The sequence below is a fragment of the Castanea sativa genome, chromosome 12, assembly GCF_040712315.1.
Source record: "Castanea sativa cultivar Marrone di Chiusa Pesio chromosome 12, ASM4071231v1".
NCBI classification, from domain to species: domain Eukaryota; kingdom Viridiplantae; phylum Streptophyta; class Magnoliopsida; order Fagales; family Fagaceae; genus Castanea; species Castanea sativa.
The window spans coordinates 22,004,810-22,031,502 of record NC_134024.1 but is presented as its reverse complement, the minus strand read 5'-3'; the positions used below and the strand labels follow the sequence as shown (position 1 = coordinate 22,031,502).

Here is a 26,693-nt window from a genome sequence, read left to right as displayed (position 1 = left end):
CTCAAACGCTGCCTTGACAGCCCAACCCTTTCACATCATTTGTCACAACCCTGATCCTTGCCCCCTTTTTACTCCTTATCTCTCCCTTTTCTTCTCTCGTTATCTCACTCTCCTCTATGTGTTTGCCCAACCCTTTTCACTCTTCCTCCCTTCCTTTTTATAGTCTCTCCTTAGTGGGCACCCAAATGATTACTTCTCCACCTTATCCCACATGGCCCTCACTTCCGCCCAGAATCTCTCGTAAATTGGCCCATTATGAAAATTCTCTTGAAACTTGCAATAGACGCCAAATAGTGTTCGGCTGTAGATTCCCCCAAGGCACTAATAGTGTTCGGCTACCAATTCCATATTTTACTATTGAGTCTTCAATTGTCTCCAGCCCATTTCTTGACATTGGGCCAGGCCCAGTTCATCAACTACTAGCCATCCCCTAGTACTTATCCTATGTCCATATATTAACGTTACTGAGCTGGGCCTATCCCAACAATGCAAGGCCAGCCTTGGTTACCGACCTCAAGTTCCTACAGTTTCAAATAATATGTAGTACAATTAATAACTTTAAACTTCAAATCTACATCTCCTTATATCAATAATTAGTCACTTCGATCTTTATATGGTGGATGGATTGAATAACATCGATCTTTATATGGTGGATGGATTGAATAAGTAATGACGATACATAGCCCTCATGGTTCGCAATACCATGTCTATCTCCGTGCTGGTCATGCATTGGGCCATCATTGCAATTTCAATATATATTTGAGAGAAGGTAGAACTCACAACTTGGTCCTTATTCATCTTCTTTCATGCTGCCCTAATCAAATACTTTATGTACTCACGAGCATCTTCTTCGCTTGCATCAGTTCATTCATGTAACACTGGATTGCTTTGGGGACATCATATCTTTTTAACTCATACTAAGTGTTCATATATATAAAATTGGATGTTAGCCTATGTTAGTGCAAAGTATTTAAAAGATTCACGATGAAACTCTTAAGATGACGTAGTTTGAGAACAAGGATCCTCTAGAAAAGAATGGAGAATCCATTTCATGGTATAATTTTTTTCTCCAAAATTGCTAGCCCTCTATCCTTTATTCTATATAAAAATTCAATTCATTCTTTTATTTTTTGGAGTTTAAATTTATAATAGTAGTTTTGAAAATTTGTACATTTTTAACTAAAAGATAATGCACTAAATAATTAATGTTCCCTTAAAAATATATTTTCCAAAGAGGACTAGAAATATAGAAGGGAGGTAGTATCTATTAATATATATTACCACGTTATTTAAATTTTAAAGAATGTGATATTGAATATACCTTTAGATTTATAATATTTAATCTGAAGTATGAAATTGATTCATTCATTTGAAAGTTTACATATCGTAGATGTTCCGAGATCATCTACAAGTCATAAAATCATTGATGACCAACGAATTATGTTAGGGTACTCTTCCAGGAAATCCAATGCTTCCTTTGTTATTGGATTTGTGACCAAAAAAAAAAGCATGCACTAGTATGGTTGGCGCTGATATGGAAATCCATGCGTTCTCAATGTATTCTTGAATTTTCAGAGTATATCTGTTGTAGTACCACTTTGCCTCCAACAAATAGGTTCTACATAAATCTGCCCACTGAAAATTTTATAGTGGAACCATGAATTAGTGGCAGTATAACACAATGTATTCAAGAAGAAAATGTTAAGGATTAATATTGATGAATTCAGAAGTCAAGTCCATACAACTTTTTTGAGGTATCTAATGATGTGAAATCTGTGTTCCTTAAGGGTATCAAATGCCATTTCCTTAATTGAATTATGAAGAGCAAGGAAAAATATCTTCATATAATATGGGAGTTGATCCATGGCATTGATATCCCATCTGGAGCCCCAAGAGGGGTGGCCTAACATTAAGGATCTCATGCGCATGCACAATGATCCCTCTTTGAAATCTTGGTGGATACCGGGGATGAGAGCACTCATGCATTGCACCTTACTACTAGCTCTCTTGAGGTGCTAGGGTGAGATTTGTGGCACCCCAGTTACAGTAACTATGACTCAATTCAATATTCTCTAGCAGGAGGATGCCCCTATGGTCACGTCCAAGGAGGTGAGACACACATGGTCACCCTCGCTGCCCCTTCTATTCATCAAAAATCTAGAATAACAAAAAGTACCCATGAGTCTTTATATCAAGATAGCTTTGAAGCAGTTGAGTAGTAGTGTCATTAATACCAATAATAATTTTATGCATCTAATATGTGCATCGTTCCTCTCAAAACTCTCAAAACGTGAGAACCTCACAATTGTGGGACCCATCAATTATTGACAGAATGATTATTATATCAAATGCGTGAGATGTATTCTCTATTATTTCAAACCTCTCAACAACATCTGTGAATGGTTCAATGTTCATCCAAAGTGCGTGCCATATACATTATAAACATCATATATTGTTGTTATTAGTGCGTTGACCTTTGTTGTCATTCTCCTACAATATCCAAACTGGGGCTAAAATATTGTTCCCACTATCCAAAAAAAAAAAAAAAAATTCTCCATCAGCCTATCCCTCCCAAAGCTCAACTTCTCTGCAAGGTTTGTTCTCTTCCACCACCTTTGTTTAAAACAAAGAAGAATATATGAGTGTCAAAATTATAGCAATTAATCACCTTTCAGATTAGATCTGCTTGGTGGGCCGCTTGTACCATATTAAAATTCAATTCTGAAAACTCAAGCAAGATAGGGTTCATGTCTTGTCTGCTTCTATATATGTCATTGAACCATCTTGCTTCCAACCTAAGCATCCAAGGAATGGCTCGCCATAGCCAGTGGCGACTCCAGGAATTTTGTCAAGGGTGTTCCTATTCTACTTTGAAAAAATTTTGGGTCATTTCGGTCTATTTTGGGTGTTTCGGAACATTTCAGTAAATACCGGCCGAAATTCAAAATTTGGCAAGCATGAAATTTGTACTTAAAAAAAAAAATTCTTAAAACTAAAACAAATTTGCATTCTATACACCGAAAAACCTCAAAAGAAAAAAATAAATAAATAAAAAGAAAAGAAATTAATGAACAAAGGTTCCGGTACAATAAACTATAAGTTCATTTGAAATATTAATAAAATTATTAATTATTGTTGTTTAGTTGTTTAATAAATTTGTTTGTCTTTTATAAACTATAATTTGTTGTATTATTGTTTCATTAAATTATTAAATTATCAATTTTTGTTTAGCCTAACATAATTTAATTTGTTTGTCTTTTATAATGTATTAGTTAATTAAATTATTAATTATTGGTGTTTAGTTGCTTCATTCATTTTTTTTTACTAACTATTAGGAGTCTAGTACACACCTCACTGTGCATTAGCATACACCTCATGTGTGCACACACCTCATGTGTGCACACACTCCTACCTCTGCATGCCTTTTAGTTCAAAATTTGTTTAGCATAAAATTTTTGAGGGTGTTCCTGATATTGCCTGAGGGTGTTCCTATTTTTTTTAAGGGTAAACAAATAAAAAAAAAATTGTTATATATATAAAAAAAAAAATCAAGCCAGGGTGTTCCTAGGAACACCCTGGCTTCTGAGTGGCGTCGCCACTGGCCATAGCGGCAAGATTTTTATCTTTATTTTGCTTGACATATTCTTTTAGATGTTTGTTTGGGAAATTTCTTGCTTCTTACAAGATATTTTCACCTTCTATTGATAGGAATGAGGCTTCATACAATGAGAGCATACCCTTCGTATCCTCATAGAGGCATGCCTTGAAATTCTCTCTCTTCCTTATAACAATTGAAAACTTCTGCAATAAACAGCACAAAAAACGACATTCCTTAACTACATATAACATGTTTGTATACAAAAAAAAAAAAAGTTCAGTACAATTCCTTACCTTAGCTTTCTCAATTAGATTCACTCACGTAGTTGTATTATTTAAATGATATATGTAAACAATTTTATTTACGCTCTATTTGTTTTGAAGTAGAATATTTTTCGGAAAATGTTTTCCCATTTCTATGTGTTAGTTTGCAGGTGAAATGTGGTTAAACTTGTAAAATATTTTCCATTAACCTTAAAATCCTTTATAAAAAGTTGTAAAACACTTTACATTTAAAATATTGGGTAAACACTTTACAAAAACAAACTATGGCTTCATTCACTCCATTTGGTGGCTAGGTCACCCGTCCGATGATCTGAGCCATTGCCCGATGACCAGTGTTGTTGTTTCAACAACTGGTGTCGGTGATTTGATCATTAGAAAACATAGTTTTTGACAACCAATGTCAGAGGTTCGATAATCGAAGTCGTTGTTCCAGTTGTCGAAGACATCATTTTGGCCATTGGTGCTAGTGGTCTGTTCATCAAAGACACCGCTCCGGTGGCGGCCACTAGAACCATTGTTATGGTTGTTAGTTCTGGCGGTCTAGTCATTAGACCTTTGGCACCGGGGACTCTAGTGGTTGAGCCACCAATTTTGGTGGTTTGCTTGAAAAAATTAACTTATCATAGTGAACGCTTGAAAACATTTTAATGGATTTCTAAATGTGTTGTGATTTGTGAATATTCTCATGTGTGTGTTGTTTTCAATTTCAACACATAAGAATTTTGGTTTAAGCACCAAGCCACCATTACCTCTGTTGATTTCTTGAGACAATTACACTAAGGGGAGATTTAAGTTGAAAGACACCTTCTTTTATGCATGATAGAATATCAATCAAGTGAGACATATTATTACAACCTAGTGAGAGATTGTTGTATATGTAGGACTATATAAGAATAGGTTGTAATAATGATGATATAAGTTAGAGAGTATTCATTTGTAAAATGAATAAAATGGAATTTTGAGATTTGTAATTTTCTTTGTTAATTCATGTTCCAGGATGTTCAATCTGTCAAGACTTCTACTCAATTGATTGAAGTAGTGAGAAAGGCTTCACAATCAATCAAAGCTTTTGCTCAATTGATCAAAGTGGTCAAGAAAATTGATCTGAAGCTTCTGCTTGACTCGATTGATGCTCAATTCTTGTTCGATCAATTAAAAAGAGCCTTCGATTGATGCTCAATTCCTTTCGATCGATTAAGCCTCATAAAACTATTTTGCAGAATTTGTGGTAACCGTTCTAAATGTTAGGAAAGGTTTTAAATCTTATGAACAATTTTACGAGATATCTTAGCTCTCCATTCATACCTCTTGAAGGGAAACAACCACATGTGTATAAATAATAGTTAATGTTCACTTAATAGATGATTGAATAGAAGAAGTTTTCTCTCTCCCTAAAATAGTTTCTAAAAAACACAATAAATCTTGTGGGCATTCTTCAAAATTGCTATTTGTAGAACTCAATAACTTGGTTATATTATTGGGACAAATTTGTAGAAACCCTTTAGCAACTTGCATATGGGGACAAATATTGTCTAAGGATAACATTCAATTATACCTCAAAGTCAATCATAATTTCTATTTACTTGTTGTGTTCATTTTGTTCTTTCATTATTACTCTTTGATTATTATTATTACTCTTTGATTGGGTGAAATCCCAAACAGAAAGAACAAGGAAACTTACTACTTCTGGATGTTTTAAGTGAGAAAGGAACTTAGATGGGACAGGTTCTCTAGCGAAATTGTGGATAGGGAGTGAGTCAAGTAGGGTACGAGCCATTGACAAAGGTATTTGGAAAAGCTTACTGTAGTTTTTGGGTGGAATGAATTACTTGAGGAACATTTACTTCAGACATACATAGCAGAGATTTGCAATTGGCTCGTACCCAGCACATGAAATTCATGACCATATTATAAAAGAATATTCTTAGATTGTATCATAGCTTTTTGAGATACAGGTTGTAACTTGTTAGTCGTAACGTGTATTGCATTAGTGTAAAATATCATGTGCGAAAAGTGTCCTCTTTTTTTCTACCAAAAGAAAAAAAAAAGAGTGTCCTCTTTTTGGGTCCATGACAAGGATACGGCCACGTGGCCCGCAGTATTAGATCTTTTTCGGATGTCACCTTCGATAACAAGTCAATAACATCCAGCAAATGCTTTAAATCAGTAGTTTGGATTTGGGTAAATTATTGCATGTGGATCCTACTTGGAAAAGTAACAAGAAGTAAACTATGTTCACTTTTGGGAGATAATCTTGAATCCACATATGTTCTTTAAATCCAAATGAAGAACAAGCATGAAATCCAAACAAACCACAAATGCGATTGTCTATTTATGGTTTTTGTCAAAAGTATTAAAGCCATGAAGATTGGACCAAGAAACAAGTGAGGAAAAGTTGTTCACTAAAGTTGAACAGATAGCTCGACACTTGCGGACAGATAACTCGACAGCTTCTCGACAGATAACTATCTATCGAGGTTTAATGAGGCTCGACAGATATTATCTATTGAGGTATCTATCGAGGTTACGGAAATTCAGATTTTCAGATATGATTTTCGGCCCATACTGACATGTATTTGTGTAAGATTTCTTTTCTCACAACCCTAGACATATATAAGGTTTATTTTAGGAGCCTTCACACATGAGAATACAAGGAGGACACATGAAAAATGTGACTGAAACCTTATTCTCTCAAAAAATAGCTACAATGTCTTTGCGCCTTAGGGTTTTGTAACCAAGTGCTTCTTGATCTTCATTGTACTAGATCTGAAACTTCTCTTTACTATAGTGGATTGCTTTTCGGGAAGGTTTTCCCCCAGGTTTTTTACTGTGAAACTAGTTGGTTTCATTGGTTTTTCTAGGTTATCATATCTTGTCTTATTTATTTTTCTGCTGCATTATTTGTGACATGATATTGATATTTGTTTGTTTTAACAAGTTTTATGCATAATAAATCTAATTAACAACTTGAGTTTAAAACTTTTTAAATCTATCAACCTGGGTCTAAATTTTCTAACAAGTGGTATCAGAGCGGGTACACTCTGATTGGATTTATTTCCTGAGTGTCATCCTTGACCCTCATTGTTATGGATCGTGGACAATCTCTTTTGATTCCTCCTTTATTTGATGGAACTAATTATGCGTATTGGAAAGTTCGTATGAAAAAGCCTTAGACTTAATTGTCTTTTCTGTTTGTCCTCTGCTTTAATTCTTTCTATCTAAAGTAGGACTCTCTTTGCTTGATTTCTTATCTGCTTTTGGAATCATGCTTTCATGCATCTGCATTTTTCTTTCTTTCTTCCATGCATTTACATCTTTCTTTCATGCTCTCATGTTGTTTGTCTGTTTTTGTTTAGTTGTTTAGTTTTTATTTTGTTTTGTTTTTAAAATAAATAAAAAATAGGAAAAATCAGAAAAATATAAAAACAGTGTGTGTTTGTGTACATTGGTTCTTGTGAACCATAAAATGGCTATCAAAACAGAGTTCTGTAAACTATGTATCTTTTGTAACTTAGATGAGCATCCTTATACGCAACTAAGCAAGTGAGCTTTGTGGCTCTTTGTTTGTGATGAGTAAGATTAAGTAATCTCTTGTACTTAACACTCGTATCACTCTTTTTGATGAGAAGGACTAGAAAATCCTAAGAGAAAGGCATAAATAACCATCTCACCACTATTACCCTCCAATCATGGCATGACACCTGTATGCTTCAGCATAGCAAAAGTGCAATGTCAATGACATTTGTATACTTCGGCATAGTAAAAGTGCAATATCAAAAAATTTAACATAATTGGGTATTTATTTTCTCTCTTTTGTATACCCATGCATGATTTGCTTAATAAAAATATGCAAACAAAATAAAAGCAAAAAGAACAAAATGCTTTAAAACATTATTGCAAGCGTATTTTCTAGGAGATGTGGGAGTTATAGGATGTACCTCGAAGGTAATAGTCCCCATCAAACAATTATGATTATGTGTGAGTTAAAGTGATTTTCTCATATCTCAAATCGTCATAACATAGAAACACTTACGCAATCTTGCAATGTTTTCACACACAACACAAAAATTCTTTGCTATTTTTGATACATGTGCAAGTACAATGTGATTTGGCCATCACAAGGTTTACATGCGTTAATGTATGCTCACTAAACTGTCTTGACTTGTTTTTTAAATATAAAATCGGTTAGACTTGTTTCGAGTGTGTGTGCGTGTTTTTGGGATCAATGTGCTTAAAATTATTGTTGAGAGATGATTTTAAGAACTTAAAATATTTTTTGGATCTTTGGTTGAGTTGCATGTTTGATTGCATTCATGTCTATATTTTTTCTCTTCTTAAAAAACTATTTTTAAGCAATCTTGACATCTCCTCGACACCTCCTCGACACCTGGCTATCTGTCGAGATCTTAAGTTGTTTCTTATCGCAATCTCGAAGCCTCTTGATAGCTAGGTGGATCGATCGAGATATCTCCTGTCTCCTCGATAGTTTCTCAATAGCTGTTCAATCCATCGAGGTCTTCTCAATAGCTTCTCGACACCTCTCGATCCATCAAGATTCTCTTGCATGCATTTTTTTTTTATATGTTTTGCATATTTCTTTTATCATGTCATTCATAGCATCTTATTTCATTACATTCATGCATTTTTATGGATTCTTTGTGCCTCCTTGATCATCTTTATATTTCTTTAGTAAAGCTATATAGCTTCTTGTACCATTTGTCAATCATGACAAAAAGGAGAAGAAATTGTGGAGAATATGTGATTTCTTTTTAAGATTCTACATGTTAAGGGGAGAAATACATGCCCTTGTAAGGGGGAGTTGTTTTTCTTCTTGTGCACCGATTTTATGACCATGTTTACATACATTGTGCTTATCTTAGATATATATGTGATGATGTATATTTTATTCACCTATCTTTACATGTGTTGTTTCTTTTCTCTCTTTATACACATGTTTCTTTCTTTTGTATGCAATCTATTATTTCTGCTTCACACAAAGATGCCTTGATTTGTTTTGTTTAAAATGTTTCAGAAATACAGGTTGTCAAAGTCTATTTGTCATAAACTCTTTTCTTGCAAAGTTTTTCAAGAGTTTGTGTTAGAATATATTTTATTGTGTTCAACAAGTGAGTATGAGTAGATTGATTTATGACTTCTCTCGTATATTCATTTGTTTGTTGTGGTTTTGTCACGGATTGCCAAAGGAAGAGATTGTTAAGGACATATTTTATGTAATTGGCTAATCCTTTGACAAAACGCACTTTACTTATATTTGGGTAGATCTATGATGTGTTTAATACTTCAAGAAACATGTTGTTCAAGTCTAATATTAAAGCCATGAAGATTAGACCAAGAAACGAGTGAAGAAAAGTTGTTCACTAAAGCTGGACAAATAGCTTGACACCTGAGGACAGATAGCTCAACAGTTGCTAGACAGATAGCTATCTATCAAGGTTTAATGAGGCTCGATAGACACTATCTATCGAGGAATCTATCGAGGTTACGGAAATTCAGATTTTCAGATTTGATTTTCGGCCATGTTGACATGTATTTGTGTAGGGTTTCTTTTCTCACAACCCTAAACATATATAAGGCTTATTTTAGAAACCGTCACACATGAGAATACAAGGAGAACATATGAAAAAGGTGACCAAAGCCTTATTCTCTCAAAAAGAAGCTACTGCATCCTTGCGCTTTAGGGTTTTGTAACCAAGTGCTTCTTGATCTTCATTATTGATGAAGTGAAGAACTTTACAGCCAATATTCTTCTTTCTCAAGTTGGTGTGTGAGTCACGTACTAGGATTTGTGCAAAGGAGTTAGTCACGTATTGGGATCCATGCATCAAAGGGTACTGATCATATATTGAAGGGTTTAGATGTTCTGAGGCGGTAGAAGGTTTCTGCTGTGAGTACATCTACGGGGATTGTAGAGTCTAGGGACAAAAGTTTTGTACTAGATCTGAAACTTCTCTTTACTATAGTGGATTGCTTTTCAGGAAGACTTCCCCCCAGGCTTTTTACTGTGAAACTGGTTGGTTTCATTGGTTTTTCTGGGTCATCATATTTTGTCTTATTTATTTTTCCGCTGCATTATTTGTGACATGATATTGATGTTTGTTTGTTTTAACAAGTTTTATGCATAATAAATCTAACTAACAACTTGAGTTTAAAACTTATTAAATCTATCAACCGGGGTCTAAATTTCCCAACAAGCCCACAAACGGAAATTACGGTGGCGAACTGAGTGCATTGCTGGCACATTAAATGCTAACGTGGCCAATTAAAAAATAATATAAAATTTTAATTAGCATTTAAAAAAAATTCCATGTCAGCTTCTAAATATAAAAAAAATTTATTAATCAATTTTAATGAAATTAAAAAAGAAAAAACAAAATTAAAAACAATAAAATACATCAATTCAGATCTAATTCATTTTGAACAAGAACACACAAGAACAAAATCACAGATTTAAACATCAACACAAGAACATAAAGCACAAACCTAGAACCAAGCACAAAAAACACAAACTCAACATAGAACTTAAAGCACAAACTCAGATCACAAATACAAAGAACACAATTACACAGCCCACCCAAACCCAGACTACACCTTCGCCATTTCCTTCCTCAAATCCCAAGCTCACTCCCTCAACCTCCAAACACAAACTCTCCATTTCACAGCATAAATAATATATTAACTCAAAACCACCATAAACTAACCACCAACGGCAACGACAACAGCAAATCACCATCAATGGCAAATCAACCGCCACAAACTACAATGACAATCACTGGATCTCCAACAAATTCCAAATCCAAAAACCTCAACAAAAGAGGAAAAATAAAAAAAAAACACTCAAAATCTTCAACAAACACCACTGGCCCACTACAGCCACAAACATCACTGACCCAAAACTCAACCAACCACCGTCACAACCACGACACCACCACCAGCCTAAAATCCCAACCCAACCGATCAATCAATGACCCAAAACCCACACATTGAAACTCATCCCAAATCTCACACCCATGACCCGATTAAGAGATCTGAAGGTTGGCGGCGAGGGTTGTGGAGGTCGGTGGCGAGGGCTATGGAGGTTGGCAACGAGAGATCTTGAGCACAGAGGAGAGGGAAGAGATAAAGAGTGATAGAGAGAGAAGAAATGAGAGACCTGGCGTAGGAGGTCAGCGGTGAGAGTTCTTAAGCAAAGATGAGAGAGATCTTGAGCAGGGAGGACTGAAAGGGAGGAGATAGAGAGTGGAATGGAGAGTTTATGTTTAGAGGTTGAAGGAGTGAGCTTGGGATTTGAGGAAGGAAATGGCGAAGGTGTAGTCTGGGTTTGGGTGGGATGTGTAATTGTGTTCTTTGTGTTTGTGATCTGAGTTTGTGCTTTATGTTCTGTGTTGAGTTTGTGTTTTTTGTGTTTGGTTCTGGGTTTGTGCTTTATGTTCTTGTGTTGATTTTTAAATTTGTGATTGTGTTATTGTGTGTTTTTGTTCAAAATGAATTAGATTTGAATTGATCTATTTTATTGTTTTTTAATTTTTTTTTAAATTTTTTAATTTCGTTAAAATTAATTAATAAATTTTTTTATATTTAAAAGCTAATATGTCATTTTTTTAAAATGTTAATTAAAATTTTTTATTATTTTTTAATTGGTCACCTTAGCATCTAATGTGCCAGCAATGCACCCAGTTTGCCACCTAAGCAATTTTCATTAATGGGCTAACAGAAATGACCAAAATGGAACGCGTTAATTGATTTAAGGATTATAAGTGGTAAAATTAAAATGCAGGGACTAAAATTAAAAAAAGGCAAAATGTAGGGATTAAAAGTGCATTTACACCTAATGTTTTTTATAAAATTACTTTTTACCCCTAACAATATCATTCAGTCCTTTAAGAGTAATACTATAATCACAAACTTTTCTACAATATTTTTACAAAGTGTTGAGATAGCAAATTCTTATTGGTTTATATCTAGGCTCACCACTTATATCATTTTTTTACTAATCAAAACCACTCACCACATCATTAATTTATAAAACAATTTTATATCCTTGACATTTTTCTCTTTTTAAAGGCCATAAAAAATTTATAAATCTAAAATTAAAAGAAAATATACAAGCCCAAAAACATTAGCGCAACAACAAAAATTACTAATAGTAAAACGAAAAAAAAAAAAAAAAAAAAAAAGTCCAACCAACAAATTTTACCAAAAACAAACAACCCGGCCCTTTAAAGAAATTTAGCAAAATAATTTTGTCCTTACTTAGCAACAAACACACACATTAAAGACAACACACACACACACACACACACACACACACACACACACACACAAAACACCTTAGCGTCAAAGCAGTAAAGATGGAGGCTAAAGTTGTCTCACGTAACTAGTAGCAGAGCCACCTCTTTTAACTCTAAATCCTAACTCCATCCTTGCATGCATGGCCAATAATGGGCTGCTACCAGCAAGGCACCAAGCAGCCATATATATATAAATGATGATGCTGAAAATTGTTAGTGAGCTATATGGTCCTCGCATGCTCCAAACAAGGCCTGCACAATACAAAGGGAAGAAGAAGAAAAACCTACAAAGGGTACCAGTGTGGTACCGGCCAAATATCCTTTAACAATCAAGTTATAAAAATTTCTCGTTCTTAACTCTAGAGTGCCAGAGGTTGGGGTGAATTAAGTGTACCTTGATTTGTGAGGGTTGTGGGGTTTTTATAGTAGCGTATAGTTGACATTCGTTTCTTAGTGATGAGGGTCTTTTCCTTGTAGAGAAGATCTTCACTTGCACGCGTATATCACGGGATACTTTCCTTGTAGGGATCCCCTTGATTAGGGTTAAGCGTGAGGTAAAAGGTGTTTCCTTATATACATATTCTTAGAGGCCAAGTCTAGCCACGCTAGACCCGTCACCATTTCCTTCCTTGCCTTTAACTTTCTCCCCGTCAGCTTCTCATCCCATCCAAGCGTAGATGTCGTTAGGTGGTAGGATGAAGTTGTCGGTTTTGAGACTGACAGCTTCTCCTTACGTGAAGTCGTCAGCATTGAGACTAACGGCTTCATCTTTCGTGAAGTCGTCAGCATGCATAACAGAGCTAACGAGTTCTTGGAGACCAACGGTTTCTTTTATTTTTCCAATTAAAAATTATCCCTATTAGCTGCCCCCTACTCCATGGCTCTGTCAACTTTAGCCAACAGGCTATGGAGTTTGATTCGCAGCTCATAAAATAATGTGTTCATTAATGGTAATTACTAAATGCTAGGACAGGGGGGGAAGGCTGATTGGCCTCGTTTTTTAACAAAGGCGTCACTCCTATAATCCCTGTCATCTGAAGATCCTCCTCTTGACGTTGAGAACCCTGCAACTCTAAGTGAATAAGACCCCCCTCCTAAGGACGACAAGAATATTCTTATGCAGGACATCGAGGACCCCGTAGTTTAGTTTTTTACATATATTTTTATTGTGTATTTTGTCTTATTTTCAAACGAATTTAAGTGCCTTTTTATTTTTGGGCTTTTGTTGAAAACATGCTTTAAGATGTCTTGTTTTACACCTATCACTTTATGTTTGTATCCTATTTTGACATATATGCTTATTGATCTTCCGTCTACTCTATTTCGTCATTTTGCGGACTATCGTAAACCCGTCCATTGGTGGACATGTTCTTAAAATCGTCAGCTTATGGTTTTATATTTGCAGACGTCCCTTGGACGGAATTGCATATTTTGGGCTTGGTTTTATGGTCGTGTGTACTTTGGAATAAACTTGTCCATTTTGTGGTTTTATTGGATGAATCGTCCACTTGCGGATGTGAACGACTTTTAAAGTATCCTCATGAGATTTTAATAATTATCAAGGTGCCCTCATATACTTGATAATAGTAAGGATCTCTTTGGGATGACCCCGCCCGCCCTGTGGGCTTGGTGGTGATAAATCCATCCACTTTGTGGACTTAGTACTAAACTCGTCCACTTGTAGACTTATGGACTTAGTAGTGATAAATCTGTCCACTTTGTGGACTTAGTAATAAACCCGTCCACTTGTGGATTTAGTAGTAAGCTCATCCATATTTGGATTTAATAAACTTGTCCATTTGTGGACTTTACAAGCTCGTCCACTCATGGACTTAATAAACTCGTCCACATGTGGACTTGGACTTGTCCACTTATGGACTTGATAAACTCGTCCACTTGTGGACTTAATAAACTAGTCCATTTGTGGACTTGGACCCGTCCACTTGTGGACTTAATAAACTCGTCCATTTGTGGACTTGATAAACTCGTCCATTTGTGGACTTGATATACTCGTCCACTTGTGGACTTCATAGATTCATCTACTTATGGACTTCATAGATTCGTCCAATTATGGACTTAATAAACTTGTCCACTTGTGGACTTGACAAACTCGTCCACTTGTGGACTTAATAAATTCGCCCACTTGTGGACTTAATAAACTCGTCCACATGTGGATTTTATAAAGTCGTCCACTTGTGGGCTTAATTGTTTTGTAGAAACATACACAAACCATATCTGAATAACTCCTCTTATTGTGGTGAATGCATATAAATGCAGAAAATTGTTCAAAAAGAATAAAGCTCAGCTTTCCTTGGGATGGATCTCTCGTGGCGCCTGTGACGTTCCTTAGGACGAGATCTCCAACTTGGAAGTCCCCGTGCTTGACTTTGGCGTTGTAGTGCTTGGCCATAAGGTCTTGATATCGTGCTAGCCTTTGCTCAGCTGTCACCCTGACTTCATCCACTAGGTCAAGTTGTAGACGTATGGCCTCATCGTTCCTCTTCTCATCATGATTGTCCACCCTGTAGCTTGTGAGCCCAACCTCAGCTGGGATGACTGCCTCGCTTCCTTATTCCAATCGAAACGGCCTTTCTCCTATAGGAGTTCTAGCTATCATCATGTACGCCCATAGTACACTTGGCAACTCTTTAGGCCATACACCCTTTGCCCGCTCGAGCCAAGTCTTGATGATTCGAAGCAAGGATCGGTTCATGACCTCAACTTGTCTGTTATCCTAAGGGTGGGTAGGGAAGGAGTAGTGGTTCTTGATCCCTAATTGTGAGCAGAAGCCCCTGAAGGATTTGTTGTCGAATTGCTTCCCGTTGTCTGACACCAAGACCTTAGGGATCCCGTATCTGCAAATGATGTTCTTCCAAATGAAGCTTCATACGTTCTTCTCTGTGATGGTGGCCAGGGCTTCAACTTCTACCCACTTGGTGAAGTAGTCTATGCCGATTATTAGGAACTTTGGCTGTCTCACTGTTATCGGGAATGGGCTTATGATGTCCAGTCCCCATTGAGCAAAAGGCCACGGGGCCACCATAGGGGTGAGCTCTTATGCCGGCTGCCTGATGTCGTTGCTAAATCTTTGGCACTTGTCTCAGGCTTTAACATAGCTTGTGCATCCTTCTGCATGGTATACTAATAGTAGCAGGCTCGAATAATTTTGGGCACCAAAGACCGTGATCTTGAGTGGTTCCCGCAGATGCCTCTATGGACTTTTCTCATGACATAGTCTGCTTCTTCATGATTTGTGAGGGTTGTAGGGTTTTTATAGTAGCGTAAAGTTGACTTCCGTTTCTTAGTGGAGAGGGTCTTTTCCTTGTAGAGAAGATCTTCACTTGCAAGCGTATATCGTGGGATACTTTCCTTGTGGGGATCCCCTTGATTAGGGTTAGGCGTGGGGTACAAGGTGTTTCCTTATATACATATTCTTGGAGGCCAAGTATAGCCACGCTAGACCCGTCACCATTTCCTTCCTTGCCTTCAACTTTCTCCCCGTCAGCTTCTCATCCCGTCCAAGCTTAGATGTCGTTAGGTGGTAGGATGAAGTCGTCAGTTTTGAGACCGACAGCTTTTCCATTCGTGAAGTCGTTAGTATTAAGACTAACAGCTTCCTCTTTCGTGAAGTTGTCAGCATGCATAACAGAGCTAATGGGTTCTTGGAGACCAACAGTTTCTTTTATTTTTCCAATTAAAAATTACCCCTATCAATAAACATTCTTTTATTATTCACAACAACTTGAGATAGGAAAACTTGCCACACCACTCTCTATGGTAGGTGGCAGGTTGACTTGTGACCGTGAGCAAGATTATGGATTTGTTAGGATCACATCTATGAGAAACATGCGATATATGTGTTCGGTTTTTTTTTTTTTTTTTTTAGTCAGGCCAAACAGTATTGCAGACGTAATTAACTTAACAGCCATAAAACTCACTCATCAATTAAAGGAGAAAAAAAAAACGTTCTTAAAGAAATATATCGTCCAAAGTAAAAGGAAAGGGAAAAAAAATTTGGCTACAATTTCGGATATATAGTACAATTGTTAAGTTAAACTTTTCATATATGCATCCTTACATATAAATAATTAATATAATGTCAATCTTTGTTTAGGGGAATGGACTGAATAAGTAATGACAATACTCGGTCCTTAGTTTCATGGTTCCCAACACCATGTCCATCTCCGTGCTGGTACATGCATTGGACCATCTCAATGCAATTTCAGTAAATATATGCAGGGACGGAACCAGATTCAAACCTGGGGGGTCAAAGTTTAAAACAAATATTTTTATGAAAATAAAAATTAACATTTATTTCATATTCAACAAAATACTATATATAAAATAAATGTTTCTTAAACATTTGATATTATAAAAATGTCAACAAAGTATAACATATAAAATAAGTGTTTCTTAAACATTTTAACACATTTATCAAAATGAAACTCGACGCTATTTCATATTCAACAAAATACTACATATAAAATAAGTGTTTCTTAAACATTTGATATTATAAAAATGTTAACAAAATATTACATATAAAATAAGTGTTTCTTAAACATTTCAACACATTTATCAAAATGGAACTCGACGCTATTCCAGAGGAGATCCAAATATATATATATATATATATATATATATATATATATATATATATATATTTATTTATTTATTTATTTATTTAAGGGCAAATCTTAATTTTTCAAATTATATATGTATACCAAATTTTTTTTTTTTTTAATTGAGGGGCTATTAGGACCAAAATTTAAAATTTCATCACATATGTTAATCCATATAATCTGGGGGGCTATTGTGTAGAGCAAGGAAACATATCTTCATATAATCTGGGAGTTGATCCATTGCATTGATATCCCATCTGGTATCACACAATGTAGCCACGAGTGATCTATATGTTAAGATAGCGTTCAAGCAAATGAGGCATAGTGTCATCATTAATACTAATAATTATTTTATGTATCTGGCATATGCACCATTCTTATCATAGCATGTGAACCTCATAATTTTGAGACCCACGTATTGTGAGAGTAATGATATATATGTTATATGCATAATATGCCTTCTCCATTAATACAAACCTTTCAACAACATCTTTGAAGAGCTCAAGTTCATCCAAAGTGCCATATACATCATAAACATCATCAATTGTTGTTATCAGTGCATTGACCTTGGTTAACATTCTCCTACAATATCCAAATTGAGGCTGAAATATTATTCCCACTGTCCAAAAGAAATTCTCCACCAATCTATCCCTCGCAAAACTCAAATTCTCTGCAAGGCCTGTGCTCTTCCACCACCTTTGTTTGAATCGAAAAAGAACACATGAGTGTTAGAATTATAGCAAATAATGCATTTTGGCACTTGTTTTAGATCTACTTGGTGGGCTGCTTGTACAATGTTGAAATCCAATTCTGCAAACTCAAGCAAGATAGGGTTCATGTCTTGATTTTGTCTATATATGTCAATGAACCATCTTGCTTCCAACCTAAGCATCCTCCAATGCAGTGGGAGCTCCAAGGAATGGTTTACTATAGCTGCAAGATTTTTTCCTTTATTCTGCTTAACGTATTCTTCTAGATGTTTGGTTGAGAAATCTCTTGCTTCTTCCAAGAGATTTTCACCTTCTATCAAAAAGAATGAGGCTTCATATAAGGATAGCATGCCCTTGGTATCCTCACAAAGGCATGCCTTGAAACTCCCTCTCTCATCCTTGAAACTATTGAAAACTTCTGAAATGAGCAACACCAGAGTGTTAACATAAATGACAGGTTAGGCATAAGGGTAAAAATTAAGTCTATAAATTAGGTTTCCAATTAAATTTAATAAGTTGCATTGACCAATTCAACGCAACTAGTATTATATTTTTCAAGTAGAGTTAAATTCAACCACATGATTTATTTGTTAATGAAATCATATGGTTGAATTTAACGAAGAACTTAAGTTGTAGTGCCTATAGAACTGAATCCAACTTTCAATATCCACTTGTGATTTTTTTTTTTTTTTTGTTAGATCCTCAAATACCTTGAGAGACACTTTATCCATGTTGTCTTAGGAGTCTAAATATAAGAGCTGTGGCATACAAATTCTCCGCCTTCCACGTATCACCACCATGATCATTATTGTACACACCATCTAATATTCTTTTAATTTCTTATTCAAAGTGATAAGATAATCCTAGTCTTTGCAAGATTTCTATCAGCTCAAGTTGCTCTAGAGGGTCCACCACTTAGTGATTTTTTTTTTTTTTGTTAGATCCTTAAATACCTTGAGAGACACTATATCCATGTTGTCTTAGGAGTCTAAATTTAAGAGCTGTGGCATACAAATTCTCCGCCTTCCATGTATCACCACCATGATCATTATTGTACACACCATCTAATATTCTTTTAATTTCTTCTTCAAAGTGATAAGATAATCCTAGTCTTTGCAAGATTTCTATCAGCTCAAGTTGCTCTAGGGGGTCCACCACTTTGTGAAGCATCATCCTCACTTGTTCCTTCAACATATTAATTTGTCTAGTGCACGTTTCCCCCTACATAACAATTTTTCATCAACAAAGTCTATTCAGTTCCAGTAATAGCTACTACTAGTACTATTAAAAAACTTATAAAGAAATGCTACTAACACCCTACCATATATTTAGTGTTAACGTGTGTATAGTATTGTGGGTTTGGCCCAACTAGATTACTTATTTGTATAGCACACATTGTACTACATTTTTACTTGTACTGCACTCATATGCCTCTTATATAAAGACACTTATGTATATTGTTTCAGTGAGAAATACAATACTATTGAATTCAATATTTCTAACATGGTATCAGAGCCATTGTTCTGACATTTTTTCTTTTTCTAGCAGTCTTGTCTTTTATTGGTGTTACTTCATTCTTAACATCGCTTCCGCCGTCACAACAACTGCTGCAGCCTTTCGTCATTGAACCTTCGACATCTTCCAGATATCATCCTTGGGTTCCGGACCTATAGCAGTCATCGTTGAGGAGTTTTACACTACAAAGACCACTTCCTCTTTCTGCACCGCCGCGACACTTGCTCCGATCAGTTTTCTGAACGTACCACTGAGATCTTCTTGCACCAATCTACAACTTGGTGGAAGTCGTGAAGCCATTGGAGCCTGCACGCGCCCTCACGCGCCGCTCGAAGATCATGCGTTGCATCCCACGCGCCTCATGCGCCATCTTCAATTCCAACTGACGTCAACCTGTGACGTCATCAGTGCCATGTCAACCCTAGCTTACGTCAGCATCCAGCCACCTGCTAACGTCAGCGACACATCATCTTGCTGACGTCATCATCTCAGACCGTTGACTTTTTCATAGTTGACTTTTTGCAGTCCAGGTTCTCCTTACTCAGTTTTTCACGTAAATTTTATTTTTGCAGTCTGTTTTTGCATATTATGTCTCTAAATGGATAAAAATAATAATTTCCTTCCTCGCCCCATCAATATTGTATTGGAGGGGACTAGGAATTACTTATCTTGGTCTCAAGCTATGTGTAGTTTTCTTAAGGGTCGCATGCTCTGGCATTATTGTACTGGTGCAATCACTATTCCTGTGAAGGGGGTAAATGAAGAAGATACTGCCTTCCTCAGTCGCATGATTGAATGGGATAGTCACAATCACATGATCCTCACATGGATTCGAAACACTTCCATTCCCTCCATCTCTAATCTACTGGGCAGCTTTGATGATGCTAAATCAGCATGGGATATGTTGGCCAAAAGATACTCTACTACTCATGGATCCATGAAATATCAATTAGTGGTTGAATTGCATCAACTCAGGCAAGAACCGGGGTAGTCTATCAATGACTACTATGATCAGCCTCGCTTCATTTGGGACCAAATTGACCTTTATGATCCAACTTGGGCATGCTCAAAAGATGCTTAACAATACGTTGCTGTTAGAGATGAATTTCGTCTCTATGAGTTCCTGATGTCACTCCACAAGGACTATGAGCCCATTCGAGGTCAGCTTCTTAATCGTAGTCCTCCTCCCTCTCTTGGTACTGCTATGAACGAGTTAGTAAGAGAAAAAGCTCGCCTTGCAACTCTTCAAGCCCAGGATAAGTTTAATGTTCTGGCCTTTACTCCTTCTGCTCCACCCATAGAGCAACCTCAGCACTCAGGTGATCCCTCTAGCTCCAACAATTGTCGCAGACAGACCAACAAAAAGTTCTACAACTATTGCAAGCGTCTTGGCCACACTATTGAGACTTGTTACCGTCGTAACAAATCTACTACTGCAGTTGCTAATACTGAGTCTACTCTGCCAATGCCTCCCATTTCAGCTGAGTCCTAGTCTTCTGGATCCACTATCAACCTCTCACCCACTAAACTACAGGAGATCAAACTCAGGTTGTTCGTATGGCTGGTAATGCATTTCTTTCCACTGCTCTCTCAATTTTACCCGGTAAGTCTCAAACTTGGCTTTTTGATTCTTCCTGTTGCAATCACATAATACCTCACTCGTCCTTATTCTCCAAACTTGACCCTGCACCACACCCCCTAAATATTCACATAGCTGATGGTTCCACCATGCATGGGAATAGTCTAGGTTTTGTTTCAACCTTCAACCTCTCTGTTCCTAGGGTCTTCCATGTCCCTGACCTATCCTATAATCTGTGTTCTGTGGGACAATAAACTGAACTAGGTTATTGCCTTATTTTTTACTATTCTAGGTGTATTGTGCAGGATCCGAGAACGGGACAAGAGCTTGGGACTGGCCCTAGAGTTGGGCATATGTTTCTAGTGGACAATCTTCATCTTCCACCTGTTGCTCCGGTGTCTGTTGTTGCTACTGTCGCTGCGGTGTCTTCCTTACCCTCTCTCTCACTTTGGCACTCTCGTTTTGGTCATGCACCCTCTTCTTGGGTACAACAGTTAGCTTTTAAGGGTCTATTAGATTCTGTGTCCAAAAACAATTTTGATTGTACTTCATGCCAGTTAGGAAAACAGCCAGTTTTACCTTTTAATAATAGTGATTCTATTTCTAATAGTGTTTTTGAGTTAATTCATTCTTATGTTTGGGGACCTTCTCTTGTTGCTAGTATTGGTGGATCTCGATATTTTGTTTTTTTTATCGATAATTATTCTCGTTACAGTTGGATCTTTCCTATGAAATCTCGTTCTGAAATTTTGCCAATATATAGTAACTTTGCAAAAATGGTTGAAACCCAATTCTCCAAACGAATCGAACTTTTTCGTTCTGATAATGCTCTTGAATATACTCAATATGTTTTTCAAGCTCCGTTACACTCCTATGGCACTGTACATCATCTAACCTGTCCAGGTACCTCTCAACAAAATGGTCGAGCTGAACGAAAACTTCGTCATATTCTTGACACTATTCATGCTCTTCTTCTTTCTGCCAAAGTTCCTCCCCCATTTTAGGGTGAAACTGCTCTTCATACTGTTCACACTATTAACCGCATTCCAAACACTGTCATCCATAATTAAACTTCGTATGAGCGCCTCTTTGGGTCACCCCCTGACTATCATCACCTTCGCTCCTTTGGATCTGCCTGTTTCGTTCTTCTTTAGCCTCATGAGCACAACAAACTTGAGCCTCGATCTAGACTTTGTTGTTTCCTTGGTTATGGCGAAACACAAAACGGGTATTGGTGTTATGATCCTGTCTCTCATCGTCTTCGTGTTTCTCGTAATGTTGTCTTCTGGGAACACCACTTGTTTGTTGAACTCTCTCATTTTCGTTCTTCCTTAACTACCTCATCTGTACTCGAAGTCTTTCCAGATAAGTCTCATGTTCCTTCTCCAAATCCTCTTGATCCTCCTTTGGACTTATCTATTCAACCTCCAGATCTTTTTTATGCTTATTCTAGACAGGTCGAAGATGAACAGGTTGATGATGAGCTTCCCCAACTTGAGCTTGGGTCCCCTGCTCCTACTCCGCCTGAAGATCCTCCACAAGACCTTCCACCACCACAGGACATTCCACCTCGTCACTCAACCCGAGTAAGATCCATTCCTACACATTTACTTGATTATCATTGTTACACTACCCTTACTACACTCCACGAGCCTCAAACCTATCGTGAGGCCTCCACTGACCCTTTATGGCAGATTGCAATGAAAGAAGAACTTGATGCATTAACCAAAAACCATACTTGGGACCTGGTTACTCTCCCTCCTAGACAGTCTGTGATTGGTTGTAAGCGGATCTACAAGATTAAGACTCGCTCTGATGGGTCCATTAAGTGTTATAAGGCTCGTCTTGTTGCAAAAGGTTTTACATAGGAGTATAGGATTGATTATGAAGAGACCTTTGCTCCAGTTGCTCGCATCTCATCTGTTCGTGCCCTCCTGGCTGTTGCTGCTGCTAGAAAATGGGATCTTTTTCAGATGGATGTTAAAAATGCATTCCTTAATGGGGATTTGAGTGAAGAAGTTTACATGCAACCTCCTCCAGGTCTCTCTATTGAATCAAACAAGGTTTTCCACCTTCGACGTGCATTGTATGGTCTTAAACAAGCTCCACGAGCTTGGTTTGCAAAATTTAGCTCTACCATCTTTCTCTTGGGTTACACTGCCAGTCCTTATGATGCTGCCTTATTTCTTCCTCGCATTGATAAAGGCACCATTTTACTTCTCCTCTATGTGGATGATATGATCATAACTAGTGCTGACCTTAGTGGCATACAAGAACTCAAGGATTTTCTCAGTCAACAGTTTGAGATGAAAGATCTTGGACACCTTAGCTATTTCTTGGGTCTTGAAATCACTCATTCCTCAAATGGTCTTTATATTACTCAAGCCAAGTATGCCTCTAACCTTTTGTCTCGTGCTGGACTCACTAACAGCAAGACTGTTGACACCCCCGTTGAGCTTAATGCGCATCTGACTCCCTCGGATTGGGGGAAACCATTGTCTAATCCTTCTCTTTACAGACGATTGGTTGGCAGCCTAGTCTATCTCACAGTTACTCGTCTAGACATTTCCTATGTTGTTCATCAAGTCAGCTAGTATTTGTCTGCTCCACGGTCGACTCACTATACTGTTGTTTTGCACATTCTTCGATACTTGAAGGGCACTATCTTCCATAGTCTTTTCTACTCAGTTCAGTCTTCTCTTATTCTCCGTGCATTCTCTGATGTTGATTGAGCAGGAGATCCCACTGATCGTAGGTCCACCACTGGCTAATGTTTTCTCCTTGGCTCTTCCTTGATTTCCTGGTGAAGTAAGAAACAAACTTTTGTAGCCCGCTCCAGTACTGAAGCAGAATATCGTACTCTTGTTGAAACCACATCTGAGCTCCTTCGGCTAGGATGGCTTCTTAAGGACTTAGGTGTGTCTATGTCCTCTGCTACTCCTCTTTATTGTGATAATCAGAGTGCCATTCACATTACTCACAATGATGTCTTCCATGAACGGACTAAACATATTAAGATTGATTGTCATTTTATCCGTTATCATCTTGTTCATAGTGCTCTCAAGCTCTTCTCCGTCTCCTCCAAAGATTAACTTGCAGACATCTTCACCAAGTCTCATCCTAAAGGACGTCTTCGTGATTTAGTTGACAACTTCAAGCTGGTCTCACATCCACCTTGAGGTTGAGGGAGGCTGTTAACGTGTGTATAGTATTGTGGGCTTGGCCCAACTAGATTACTTACTTGTATAGCACACATTGTACTACACTCTTACTTGTATTGCACTCATATGTCTCCTATATAAAGGCACTCATGTATATTGTTTCAATGAAAAATACAATACTATTGAATTCAGTATTTCTAACATTTAGAAACCCCATAATCAAATTTTATGGTTTAATCACTTTTAATCCTAAACTACCAATTAGTTTAATGTAAGTGATTAACCAAATTTCATATTGCAAACATAACCATACATGAACTAAACCATATAAAGAAAACAATATGAAAATGCAGAAAAATAAACCAAACCATACTAAACACCAAAAGTGTTTAGAAAGAGGAAAACCCAAGCACCCGGGCAGAAAAACCTCCCCCCCACCCCCCCATAACACAGTCGGAAAATCTCCATTAGCATGAATAGTTGCAATATATGAAAGAAGCTCATATCACCCTATATAATTTAGCCCTCCAAGCTCTAGTTAGCAACTGACTTCACAAAGCCCTTTTTTGATCTAGTTGACTAGAGACACCATTGTTGGGCTGCAACAGAAAGCCACCAAAAGATTTGAATTTGAAATAACCCCAAAGATTTCCAAACTTTCAACACAACTCACAACAGTTTGTATTTGGTGAATGAGGGGAAGGTTACAAATTTCTCTCAATGTAATAATGGTCAAATAAATGGAAAAGAGAGGTTCGTAGAAGATTTAGCTCTAGGCCAAGGCTATCTATTTTTCTACGTTGTTAGATGGGATGAAATGAGCTCTCTTAATGTCTATATAATCATATCACACTCTCTATCTAGTCTAGCATGCGCAAGATATGAGTTTTGGGTTATATATACGAAAAAACTAGAAAAGCATATCAAGAAAAAACATAACATTCTATTTGCATTCTAGTTACGACTTGATCGTTCTTAGACATCCCTCATTATTATCTACCAAACCTGGGCACAACCGGTCAGAGTTAGAGCTAAAGTCTAACCTAGCTACGACTGCATGTTGATGCTTGACAATTAAAATGAAAATACTTGAAGTAAACTTAACACAATTCTTTCTTTTTTTTTCTTTTTTTCTTTTTGAAAACTACATAACACAATTCTATTCTACTGAATTAAACTATTCATCTCTAAAAGGGAACATATAAAAAAATTATAATTAAAATCCTTCAAAAATTTTCAATCTTACTTCAAAAATTAATCATAACTTTTAATGTTTTCATGTTTTATTATTTTATTTTATTAACTTTTTTTATTTAATTTATAAATATATGCGTGAAAATCATTAAATTCCCCTCATACATATAGATATATTAGTCAATTTTGTTAATTTTATAAATTTAATATCTGTATTTGAGTTTTAATTAAGGGTAAATTATAAAGTTAGTCTCTATCCTTTCTACCAAATGTCAATTCAGTCTCTAACCTTTCAATTATGTCAATTTAGTACCTAACTTTTTCAATGTCGTGTCAATTTAGTCCATATCATTATCCTTAGTTGGAAAATACTTATGTACCAAATGGAATAGTAAAAACTTATTTTTCATACCATATCAACTGTCAATTGTACAGTCACGTCAGATTTTTAAAAAAAAAATTAAAAAACTCAAATTAAAATCTGCACACGTGAGATTGGATTCATCTCACTAAATGGTTCTAAAATCCCTAAAAGTTCCTATCTCTTGTCAATATCATCTCCATAGCTGCCGTTATACAAATTTCTCAAAAGTTAGGTGTTGGTTAACAGTTTGTTTAATTTTCTCCTACAGGCTTGCTTTAGGAGCTTGGGCTATAAACGAATGCAAAGCACCTTGTGAAACCGTTGTTGGCAGCTCATAAAAAATGGATTTTTTTTCTTTTTATTTGAGAAAGTTTGTCCACTATTCTGTAAAACTCTACGGGTTTTCAGGTTTGGTTTGAATTTGAAATGATGGTAGATTTGTTGGCAGGTCTACGTGATGATTCTATAATATCTGGAAAGTAAAAAAGAGTCGTAGCAAATCACTCGTTTGCAAAGCGATCTGTGGCACAAAGTAGTCCAGGTTTGATCCTAGTGGACTAACTCCTTAGATTTTTTGAGCTGGTTTCTAGACCAGCTTTTGTAAATGGGATTGTTTCTTTTAAACAATAATTTGTCATTTGGTTGCTACGGAGATGATACGAGAGAGAGAGACTTTTATGGATTTTAGAACTAGTAGAATCAGATCAATGTGCAGATTTTAATTTGGCTTTTTTTTTTTTTCTTTTTTTAATTTGACTTGTCGGGTTGATTGGTAGTTGACGTGACATGGAAAATAATTTTTTACCATTCCATTTGACACATCAGCTTTTTTCATTCAAGGGATAACAACAGGAATTAAATTAACACAACACTTAAAATGTTAGGAATCAAATTGACACAATTAAAAGCTTAAAGACTAAATTGACATTTGTTATAAAGGATAGAGACTAACTTTATAATTGACCCCTTAATTAATTATTAAAGTAAATATGACATTATCATGATTCGACCTCAGTCGAATGGTCCAACTTTAAAAATCTTAAACCTCTTCTTTTACCGGTTTTTTAAATGGTCCGAGTCTTAAAAACCATGAATTTGACTAAGCTCAAGTACTTTCTACTCGAATATATTTTGACCTAGAAAAACATATTAAAATGAGAGAAGGAATACCTAAAACTTAGTCACTTAACTAAGCCAATAAATGCAATTACTTAACACTGACTAAAGAAACAATAACAAAATGTACGTACCACATATTCATCCTTAGGGACTCAATGTTATCATGGTTCTAAATGGAAGGTTGGTAATTTGCTGATCTCCGCAAAATATCGGGACTATTTGAAACTTTGTTGGCGGGCAT

The 26,693-nt window shown here is 36.4% G+C and overlaps 1 pseudogene; it reads right to left on the bottom strand.

Moving 5' to 3' along the window:
- Positions 1-586: 586 nt before the first annotated feature.
- LOC142620363 (myrcene synthase, chloroplastic-like) lies at positions 587-26,693 on the bottom strand (annotated as a pseudogene).